Genomic DNA, 12,654 nt, shown 5'->3' on the forward strand with positions numbered 1-12,654 from the left:
TGTTTCATCTTTATTCCTTCTCATTTCTGTTCTTTGCAGGGTACATGGGGAAATTAGTTGGGAAGAACTGAAGAATTTAGGAGATTGGATAAAACCAAAAGACCTCAACACAGTGAAGGATGAACAAAACCAAGGCTACTGAATATAGCTTTTCAGCCCCAAATACCTCTAATATAAATATTGGAGACATATTTTCAACATGAGCGCTATTATGAATACTTAATCAAAATAGAAAAATAAGCAAAATTTTGTTCTTTTTCATTACTTTTTATCCTTTGTCTCCAATCCACCATTCCCACTTCATAGCCATCAAAAATTAGAAATCAACAACAACAAAAACAGAATCCTCTACAGGCTGATCTTAGAATAATTTTTGTGTGAGACCTAATATTCAATCTTTGCTTGTTTATTCATTGTTTGAAAACATCATTTTAATGGAAGGATCAAATTTGTATAGATGGTATACTTATTATCAGAAGTATAAAATGTATTTGGGATAGTTGGAAATGAAAGCTTAACTGGAATCAGGAGATAAATGTGAAAGTAAGAACATCATATAAAAGATGATAAAGAGGAGAATAAGATAATCTTTCAAGTAAGTAAAGTGTAAAATGGAGACAATGAGTGTAAAAGTCAGAGAGACTAGTAGATAAGATCCATTTCTAGGTATTTAGTTGTTGCATGTAATTTTTGCACGTGACAAGAACATGTTTTAAAAATTTAAAAATATACTTCATGCCTTCAAATAATTACAACATAATAGCGAAGACATTTATCCATGGTATTTAATACCTGGTGTTAGGCACTGTCACAGACTGGGTTCCTCAGAAAGCAATGCTTAGACCTGTGCAGATCTATACATATAAACGAAGTTTATTGGCAAACTTCTGTGGAAGCCATACCTGTAGGAAGCCAAAGAAGCAAAGGAAAAAGTATTGACATATGAACCAGGTCACGGTTTGATTCCTAGTCAGGGCACATGCCTGGGTTGCAGGCTTGATCCCCAGTAGGGTGCATGCAGGAGGCAGCTGATCAATGATTCTATCTCATCATTGATTTTTTTGTCAATAGCATTAGCAAAAATGATTAGAGTATGGCAAAATCATTAATATTAAGTCAGGTTGAGATATTTACAAATATTGCCAATTTTGCTAATTTTTATAGTCTAAGAAGACATTTCATTTAGTCTATTTCCTCATTCATTTGAGATCCCATATTTATGAGATGCCAAATCCTATCTAATAAAAGAGCAATATTCAAATTAACCATCACTCTGCTACACCTGCAAGCCACGCCCACAAGCCACACCCACTAGCCAATCCGGAGTGAGTATGCAAATTAACCCCAACCAAGATGGCTGCTGCCACAGAGAGAGCAGGAGGGAGGCTTGGGTTTCCCCGGCGATGGAGGAAGCCAAGCTTTCTGCACACCCTGGCTGGCCCAGACCTCCGCTTAAGGCTACAAAGTTTCAATTATAGAAGATAAATAAATCCCAGATACCAGGGCCTCCGCTTGGGTCGCCGGGGGGCGTGGCCGGCCTGCAAAACACCACAGGACCCTCACCCAGGCCATCCCACACCCCAAGGAAACCCTCACCCTGATCCGGGACACCCTTCAGGGCAAACCAGCTGGCCCCCACCTATGCACCAGGCCTCTATCCTATCTAATAAAAGAGTAATATGCAGATTGACCATCACTCCAACACACAAGATGGCTGCCCCCATGTGGTCAAAGATCCTGCCCCCATGTGGACACAAGATGGCCACCACAAGATGGCCATCAGGGGAGGGCAGTTGGGAGGGACCAGGCCTGCAAGGGAGGGCAGTTGGGGGCGATCAAGCCTGCAGGGGAAGGCAGTTGGGAGGGACCAGGCCGGCAGAGGCGGGAAGTTGGGGGCAAACAGGCTGGCAGGGGAGCAGTTAGACATCAATCAGGTTGTCAGGGGAGTGGTTAGGGGGTGATCAGGCTGGCAGGCAGAAGCAGTTAGGGGCAATCAGGAAGGCAGGCAGGCAAGCAGTTGGGAGCCAGCAGTCCTGGATTGTGAGAGGGATGTCCGACTGCCCATTTAGGCCTGATCCCACTCCGATAGGGTCTAAATGGGCAGTCAGACATCCCTTGAGTGGTCCCAGATTGGAGGGGGTGCAGGCTGGGCTGAGGGACACCCCTCCTCCATGCACGGATTTTGTGCACCGGGCCTCTAGTATAATATAATTTGAAAGAAATAATTAGTGGCTACTGTAACAATAATTACAGGTTTGATAAATGAGTCCTCTCAATGAACTCAAGCCATTGCACCAGCAGCAAATGCTACAAATTATAATGACAATATACTGTAATAGGACACCAGAAGAGGTGCTATCAGACAGCCCTCTCTCCCCTCAGTCAAAGGGAAGGACCCCTCCTCAGTTCTTATCACTCTCATAGGAAAGATTTCAAAAGAGTGACACTGGACAGCAGTGCAAAGTCCCCCTTTTACTTTGTTGTGGATTTTCTTAGGATATATGTATATACACCTGATCTTCTTGGCAAGTCCTAAGACTGCTGGCTTCTTTTTTCACTGAGTGAGATAAAACTCTCCCTTCGTTCTTTCTCCCTCCCCTCCTTCGGTTTTAGAAGTTCCAGGGTGATTTAAGCTATGTATTTTCTGGTTAGTGAGGAGAGATATTAACTATTTATTCTCAAGTGTCCTTGGATGGGGAAGATAAGGTCTTGATGCAGGCTGGCTGCAAGATGCCCAAGCTGTTTGGCCTTGTTTAATTGTCTTGTCTCAGTTTCTCTATTCCACTTGTCCAGGCATTTCCCTAGCTTCTTGCTATCTTGTTACAATACCTTATTACTGTGTGCAAGAAAATTTAAAAGAAATACATAATAGATTTCTTAAAATTCTCACATAGTTCAGAATGATCACTGAATTTTGAACAATTATCCATCCTCTGAAGGCATTGTCTAATTAACATGTTTTTAATCCAGAAAGTCTTTGGTTTTCAATTAATGTGATTCATTCTTTTAATTGAATTGTGAGATGAACTTTAACAATTTCTAGAACAGCACTTCAGTTACTTAGATCATAAGCATGATTGGGGCTGGTCTTAAAGATTAGCATATCGTTTGCATCCAACACAAATATAATTGTGTTTTTCTTTTTAAATTGAGATCAGCATGCTTCTTTAGAAAGTTTGAAATAAAAAAGGGGTTTTATAAATGTTTTCCAAGCCACATATCAGTGGTTAATAAATAATAATTATTTTTATAATTCCATTAGTTTGAAGATATTGCCAAATAACCTAACACTTTCAGAATAATCTATTCCAGAGATTTCATAAATAAAAGTCATTTAAGTAACCTGAATGAGAAAATTAAATTCACAGACCCATGTAATATATTTTGTATTTTAAAAATATGTCCCCAAATATATTGGAATACTGATTTTTTATAGCATCAAATCTCAGACATGAAATCACAGTCTTGGCACTGACTCTTTTCATTTAACATAACCAATATCAAGCCAAATATCTTCATATTACTGACTATGATAAAAAAGACTCCATATTTCCACTATCTTTCCTCAATTATAAATTTATGAAAATTGACTAGATTTATGTTATTTATGTCTCAATATTTGTATTTTTGGTAGTATTAATTTTTTAAAAATTCTTTATTGTTTAAAGTATTACATGTCTTCTTTTTCCCCCATTGACCTCTCCCCAGCCATTCACCCCCCCAGCACATGCCCTCACCCCCCTACAGTCTGTGTCCATGGGTAGTATTAATTTTATCATTATTTTTTATCTTTATTATAATATGGGATGGTGGTTTATCTTTAAAAGTGATAATATAAAGTTCATCATATCATTACATTTAAATAAAAATGTGTAACCATTAAGGAAATAATATTTTAGATAGTAGTGTAGTTAAGACATGGCCAAAGTGCGGGAAATGATATGTAGAAAGGTACATTACCTAGAAGGAATGATTAAACTTTGAGAAACCTGACTCAGAGCATTGAGAGGACAATAGAATTTTAAACAAGTTTATTCTCAAGAGTTATTTTTCTTCTGTATATTATATTTTTATAAATAACTCTTCTTGTTCATTTCTAAATTCAAATGCCCCTATTTTACCATATTGCCATGTGATTGATAGTGATTTAAATTAATAATATGTATGTTACAAGGCTTTTCTTCCCCATTTCTTAAAACATTGTAAGATTTTTCATTAAGTGACAATTCATATAATAGGGTATTTTAAACTTCTCAGTTATATGAAGAAGGCTTTGAAACATTATTCTTATCACCATGTATCATAGTAATATCCAAAGTTTGAAAATGAAATTGCTACCTGCCAATTTAAAAGCATAGAATGTACTGATTGCATACTTATGTTCTGTCAGAATGTTTTTACAAAATAACTGTCTTTTATAAAAATCTAACATTTTCTTGACATTACTTTTTAAAATTTCTAACACATACATTTGAAAGGCTCTTTTTGAAAATTCAGAATATTATTAAAATGAAGGGGTAATAATAACTGGGTATGTTGTTTAAGTACAAATGAATATTCTGTATCTATAATATATAAAAATTCTATAATAATCATATTTATAGCCATAATCCATAACTTTTAAGCAAATATTCAAAAATAAGGGTACATGGTCCAATTTCAGTGCACATTGATACAGTGAAGAACTTGGACTTAAAATGAATTAGCTCTCCTGTGGCCAATACATACAAGCTTATATGCATATATGTATAACCCATGGACACAGACAATAGTGCAGTGGAAGCCTGGGAAGAAGGCAGGAGTGGGGTGGAGGAGGTCAATAGGGAAAAAAAAGTGGACATCTGTAATACTTTCAACAATAAAGATAAATTTTTAAAAAGCTGCATTCTGAGAAATGTGGGCTCTGGCAACTTGATTAATCAATAAATTAATGTTGACATTTGTTAATGGTTGGATCCAGGCTTTCATCTGGAAGTGTTTACTTACAGGTGGTAGATAACCCTCATTATTGTGACAAGTAATGGACTTTCTTTTATGGCATAATAAAAGTCTTATTAGTTGACATTGTCTATTGAACCTATGTCTTAGCATTTCACATTATACATCAGGTCTTGTCAAGTAAAGAAAGTGAAATGTAGAAATTAGGTATAGATACTTTTGAAATATAACTTGGCAATTGGAATGGAGGTAAAGTTGATGAAACTCCTTAGGGAGAAGGGACACAAAACACATGTCAACTATCAGACAGAAACCTGAGGATTCAATTCAGAAATGCATATGGAGGCTGGACAACCTGGGATAAAGATTTTGAGAAGAGTTTCTGCCTTTAGATGTCAGCAGTAAGAAAGAAGGTTGATTTAGAAGCAGTCATTTTCCGAAACAGAGCCTATGAGCTGACATCAAGGACCACAGAATGAGTGAAGAAGGAAATATACATATGCATACACACACACACACACACACACACACACACACACACACACACGAGTGTAGAAGTTGCCATTCACCCAAGCAAAATCCAGTGGCTGTAGAATTAAATTATAGATTGAGTTTCTATTCAATGGGTATAAAGTTTCAATTGTTGCACAACATCATACAATAGGTAATAATACTTTATTGTACATGTAAACAATTTTAAAGGCTAGATCTCATGTTAAATGTTCTTACTACAATTAAAAGTTTACCTAGAGTTCAATTACTGAAACATTGCCTAACTCCCACTGAATTCCAACTCCCACTGAATTCCTTTTACTCCACTTTACATACAGAGTAATAAGCAGATAGCTGTTACAATAAAAATGATGATGATGATGTTGATGATGATATTTATTGAATGCTTACTGCACTAATAGCTTTGAGCAATATAAGTGCATTTTATTGTTATGTATATTCATTTCATTTATTTATATGCATTTATGTTTATATTTACATATGAATTTAATCTTTGTGAGAAGCTAATATAATATGAAGTGTTATTTTATTATTTTATAAATTAACACATTGACTCATCAAAATCCAAATTGAGACCTGGCTGGTGTTGCTAAGTTGGTTGTAGTGTCATCCAATACACTGAAAGGTTGCAGGTTCAATTCCTGGTCAGGGCACATACTTTCATTGCAGGTTTGATTTCCAGTTAAGGACATGTACCTGGGTTGCAGGTTTGATCCGTGGCCCAAGTCTGGGCATATGTAAGAGGCAACCAATCAGTGTATCTCTCTCCTTCTCTCTCCCTTTCCCTTCCACTCTTTCTAAAAATTAATGGAAAAAATGTCCTAACAATAACAAAAAATATCTTACAAAACTTATTCTCAGACTGCTGTGAAATTAAAATAAAAATTCAAAAAGGAATCTGAAATATTCCCAACTATTTGAAACTTAAACACCACACTTTTAAATAATGCATGGATCAAAGAAGTCTCAAAAGTAATTAAACAATATTTTGAACTAAATGAAAAAAGAAAACATAACATCAAAATTGGCCAAGTGCAGGATTTTACTTTGATGATGTTTTGTGGAAATCTGTCACTGAAATTAACAAATTATATCTATATATATCTATATATCTATATAGACATATATAGATATATAGATATATATATAGATTTAGTTGTGTGATGCTTGATTTTTTTATGATTAATTTTATGTGTCAACTTTATGTATCTGTTACAGAACACCTAGATGGCTAATTATTATTCTGGGTATGTCTGTGAGAATGTTCAAGAAGAGATTAGCATTTGAATTGGTGGGCTGAGTAAAGCAGATGGCTCTCTCCAAAGTGGTTGTTCATCATTCAATACTTTGAGATCCTGAAAAGAACAAAAATGCAGACAGAGGAAGGTTGAATTTGCTCTCTGCTGACTGTTGGCCGGAACATCTTCTGCACTCATTACTCCTGATTCTCTTGCCTTTTGTCTGAGGCTGGTGTCTCCACCAATGACTCTAGTTCCCAGACCTTCGAACTGCACCAGTAGCTTTCCTGGGTCTCCAGCTTGCAGACTGCAATAGTGGGATTTCTCAGCCTCAATAATACATGAGCCAATAAGTTATGTTGACCATATACATATCTATCTATCTATCTATCTATCTATCTATCTATCTATCTATACACACATACATACACACACATATATATATACACACACATATATACTCACATTAGAATATATGTAATATATGTATATATGTAATGTATAATATATATGTTATATATATTCTAATATATATGTGCCAATAAATTATGTTAAATCTCTTTATGTTATATTCTGTTTCTCTGAAGAACTAACAGAATCTGTTTTTCTTATTCTCTGAACACGTGGACTATTTATTTATCTTAAGTCACTAACATAGTGCAAAACATATTAGAAACCCAACAATTATTAAATGACAAATTAACAAATGGAGGAGTAATATTTACCTCATTGTGGATGGTGTATAATAAAAGACTAAAGATATTATCTAGGATGAATGACAACTATTAAAACTAAAGGATAAAAGAAAACAAAGCCAAAGCAAATATTACATAACCCTAATAAACTTAAGGCATTGTTATATTAACATAAATATAATTTCATTTCAATGTTTACTTTTTAAAAATATTTTTCTTAATTTCATGTTATCTCAAGTGCTTGAAAAATATATTATTTCCAGAAAAATGTCCATAGTCTTAAATAATTAGAAAATAAGAATTAAAACTTTCAAATATTATTTCAGACAGATTAAAGTATGCCTTTTATTCCTTTCAAATATAAAATAATATGACCCAACTTATCTGTATTCTACTCAGTAAATTAAATTCTAGAAAGCAAAGAGAATTCTAGATTTTGAATTGTTTTAATTTTAGATCTGAGTTATAATGTAATAAATAAAATTGTGGGGTTTTTTTCTCTAATTTGCGGTTTTCTATCATGAAGTAGTTCCTTGAACCCAGACTTTCAATTAAAGTTACTTATTTGATCATAGTGAACATTTGATGCAGTTTCTATTACATTGAGACAATTTCAATAAAAAAATAAAATAAAAACTAAATATTTTTTTCCAAGCATGAATCTACCGTATTATATGAACCTGAAAAGAAAAATGCCCATAGTAGCCAATACATAATGATACTTATTACATCTGTTTCAATATATTATATTCAAAGCAAGGCACATCTAACATGTCCTTTGTCCTTTGGCTGATAAAGCTTTTGATAAGAAATCTGTTTTTTTAATCGTAATTTACCTAGGTAATGTATCATTTTCCACAGTATTGTTTTCTTATATTAACTTCAAAAGTGATTTTATCCTGGGAGAAAGCTGAGAGTAATTATGAAACTAGGCACCAAGGTTGTTTGGTTTGATAACATCTGTTTTGTGATGTGGGTTAGTACAGAGGTGTTTATTTTACCATAATTCATTCAGTTCTTCCTGCTTTTCATACAATGTTCTTTATAAATTTTAATGAAATTTAAAACATTTCAAAATAATGAAAAAATATTTTATGCATATATTCCAAAATATTTTACAAATATACAGCTATGTATACAAACTCTTGTTTTACATGAAAACATACAAAGTAGTCTGTATCATGTACAGCATCCTTTTCTTTTTTTATACAATGGTATCTTTAAAAAAATCCTTCTAGCCCTGGCCCGTGTAGCTCAATTGGATGTGTCATCAATGCACCAAAAGGTCACCAGTTCAATTCTTGGTTATGGCACATGCCCAGGTTGCAGGCTCAATCCCCAGTGCATGAAGCAGCCAACTGATGTTTCTTACATCACTGTCTCTCTCCCCCTTTCGCTACCTTTCTCTCTAAAAATCAATAAAAACATATTGAAAAATTTAAAAAATCTATGTTAGTTCATAATTATATATCAAGGTCATCTTATTTTAAAATAAACATGCATATCTTTAAATATAAGAAAGTGTCTTGAATTAAAAGTATAATGTGTTAATCAAGATTATTTATTCTTCATTAAAATGCATAACACATTGTGTTCTGAGATTGGTACATAATTAGCCATTTCTTTAAAAATGTACCATAATTTAATTGCCAATATAAATAGCCTTGCCTATATTTACCTGAAAGATAAATCTCCAGAAATTACATTTCTCATAAGAATAAGCACTACCAATTTTGATAGACAATGTAAAATTCATCTTCTTAATTGATTAAACAAACATTAATTCCCATCATTAACATAAATGGGTTACTGTTTGCAAATTATCTCTTTATGCTAGATAATTAGCAAAGGATATTTTCAAGTATGATAGGTTAAAATTAGTATTATATGTGGCTTAAATATGTAATCATTTTATTAAGGCAGACATTAGACATACATTAAAACATATAAATAATATGTTTTTCAGTAAATAGCCTGACCCCTTTGACATTAATAATTTTTCTACTGAGTTATTTTTCTTTCTCTTATTCATTTTATGTGCAATGATGAAACACAAGATCAAAAGTCAGTATGAGGGATACTGTATTATTGTGTTTTTTTTTTTTTAAATATATTTTATTGGTATTTCATAGAGAGGAAAGGAGAGGGATAGAGAGCTAGAAACATCGATGAGAGAGAAACATAGATCAGCTGCCTCATGCACAACTCCCACTGGGGATGTGCCCGCAACCAAGGTACATGCCCTGGACCGGAATCGAACCTGGGACCCTTCAGTCCGCAGGCCGATGCTCTATCCACTGAGCCAAACCGGTTTTGGCTATTGTGTTTTTTAACACATAACTTTTTTAGTGGCATAAGCATAATATTAATGCAGATGTTATATTAAGGCCTTCCTATGTAATAAAGAGCTAATATGCCAATTAGACCAGATGGCGGAATAATCTTCTGGAATGACCAGTGGGTGGGGGACGAGGTTGTGGGGCTGCAAGGCAGCGGGGGCTGCAAGGGCCTGAGGCAGCCAGGACTGCAAAGGCCTACTCTTGCACGAATTTCATGCATCGGGCCTCTAGTATAATACAATTCTTTATATGAAAGCTTTCTATTGATTCTCCAATGTGTGAAAATATTATCCTGCATATTCACAGTGAACAAATTGCTAAACTGTGATCAACACAAAGGCATTCTTAATTCAAGATACATGCTTCTTTGAAGTAAGTTTTGTCATGGTATATCCTTATATAAATAAGCTAATTGAATTACTAAATACTTACTATACCTACCTATACAGTTATTCTTAATACTAGAGGCCCAGTGCACAAAATTCGTGCACGGAGGGGGGAGGATGTCTCTCAGCCCAGCCTGTAACTTCTCCAATCTGGGACCCCTTGAGGGATCAGGCCTAAAAGGGCAATCGGACATCCCTCTCACAATCCAGGACTGCTGGTTCCCAACCGCTCACCTGCCTCTGCCTGATTGCCCCTAACTGCTTCTGCCTGCCAGCCTGATCACCCCTTAACCACTCCCCTGCCAGCCTGATCAACACCTAACTGCTCCCCTGCTGGCCTGATCACCCCTAACTGCCCTCCTCTGCCGGCCTGGTCACCCCTAACTGCCCTTCCCTGCAGGCCTGGTCCCCCCCAACTGCCCTCCCCTTCAGGCCTGTACTTCCCCCCCACCAACTGCCCTCCCCTGCAGGCCTGGTCCCCCTGCAACTGCCCTCCCCTGCAGGCCTGGTTGTCCCCAACTGCCCTCCCCTGATGGATATCTTGTGGCGACCATCTTGTGTCCACCTGGGGGCAGCCATCTTGTGTGTTGGAGTGATGGTCAATTTGCATATTACCTCTTTATTAGATAGGATGCCTAATATATCATAGCATTGCTATTACAAATACCAGTATCAATAAAAATAGAAGTAATAAACAAAACAACATCAGTTATCTTACAGGTGTTTTCAGTCAGTTATTATAGTTAGTTATTAAGAAATAGATATAATAGAAGGTACTGCCATTTAATTATAATATTAAGGGAGTTATTTTAAGGGAAATATTAAGACCATTTGTTTAAATGGAAAATCAATAATATTTGTTTGCTTTCACATACCAAAACACTTTTAACCATACTTGTTTTTGGGGTTACACTTTAAAACACTAAATACTGACTGGAATGCAATAAAGTTTTATCAAAAAATTTTTATGATGCTAATTATCATACAATTAAATAATTCTTTTAAATCTTTATGCACAAGTACAGTTATAAAAATCATAAAACAGCAGGGATCAGAACAGCATGTACTTTAGTCTTCATTTATAAAACAGAACTAGTTAGCAAAAATTTCCTGTTAGTAATATCCAGATCTTTGTGTAAATCAGAGTATTTATTGCAGGGTAGTTCATAGTCACATATAATGGTAGCTAAGTGTAAGAAATGGATTTTAATAGTAAAATCTTATCTACGTATACCTGTATTCCTTAGAAAATATATCCTCATTCTACCTTTCCTTGAAACTGTCTAATTAGGCATCTTTTTACATTTCTATCATACTTTAATGAATAATAATAGACTAGTATACACTATAAGTTTAAATCAGTACCCAAATTTTTAATGTCTATTCTCACTTATACTTAATCATGCTTGCATTTCTTTGAATACATAATATATGTTGCTAGTGTACTTCATATTCCACAAGTGAAATTACACTTTCAAACAAAGAAGGTATTTATGGCAGCACCTAAACAAAGCATCCATTAAAATAAACAACACATTTCATGTTTGTGGTTGTTTCCATATAGTATTTCATTTGTATAGAATAGTGAAACATAGGGGTTCTGGGTGCAGACTTTTCTTCCCATGGATTCTTGTCCTCATGAAGTTTGAAGAATAAACTCATGGACAAAAAAAATTGTTTAATAAAAAATTTAGATTTTTATTGGAAGCAGATACAAACTCCATCTGGGCAGGGGTATTCCCAAAGGGGACCCCCTTGGAGAAGCCCCCCCACAAATGGGTAAAACCTGCTGTCTCTCTTTCTAATGGGAAAATCAGTCTTTAAAAAAATGCATCTCGTGTCCTTTGGTCTCTGGTTTATATATACTGCAGTTCTTTGTTTGAACCTGACCCTTTCTTATTGGTCCCTTTCCTTAATTTGGGACCCCCATGTTTTCCTCATTGGCCATTCTGCTACATAGAAGTAGTTTTCAAAGCTCAAAGCCCACATGGTGCCCTCCTCTTTCTCTCCCTCTTATCTTGCTGGTTGAAGTTGCCTTTGATCTCCCAGCTGCCCAGGCTAGAGATACCCCTGTCCTTGGTTTATGGATGTTTTAATTATTCAGGTCAGAAATATTTCTATCTATCTGTGACATTTCTCTATCCTCTGTGCAAGTAAGATAAACATCCTGGCATCTTCAAATTTCTATCTATGTATTCCTCTCCCATGTACCCTCCTCATTCCCTAAACCTTCCTATTTAAGCTAACTAGCTAACCCTTTCAATAGAAGTGGGAAACATCTGTATAAGGCCCACAAAATCATTAGGTCTGGCCCTACCAAGGCATTAGGGGTGAGTTACTTAAATGTTTGACCAAATATAGCAGACTAATTTTTAAGTTGGCATTTTGTATGGCCCTTGAATGATGTTATAAATATCCAAATGGCCCTTGGCAGGAAAAAAATTCCCCATCCCTGGTTTAGAATCAATGCCACCACAGGAAACTCTAATCCTAATCTTTTAAATTCTAACATCAATGTCACCTTTTCCAACAAGCATCAGCAAAC

This window comes from Plecotus auritus (assembly GCF_963455305.1).
Source record: "Plecotus auritus genome assembly, chromosome: 11".
Lineage (NCBI taxonomy): Eukaryota > Metazoa > Chordata > Mammalia > Chiroptera > Vespertilionidae > Plecotus > Plecotus auritus.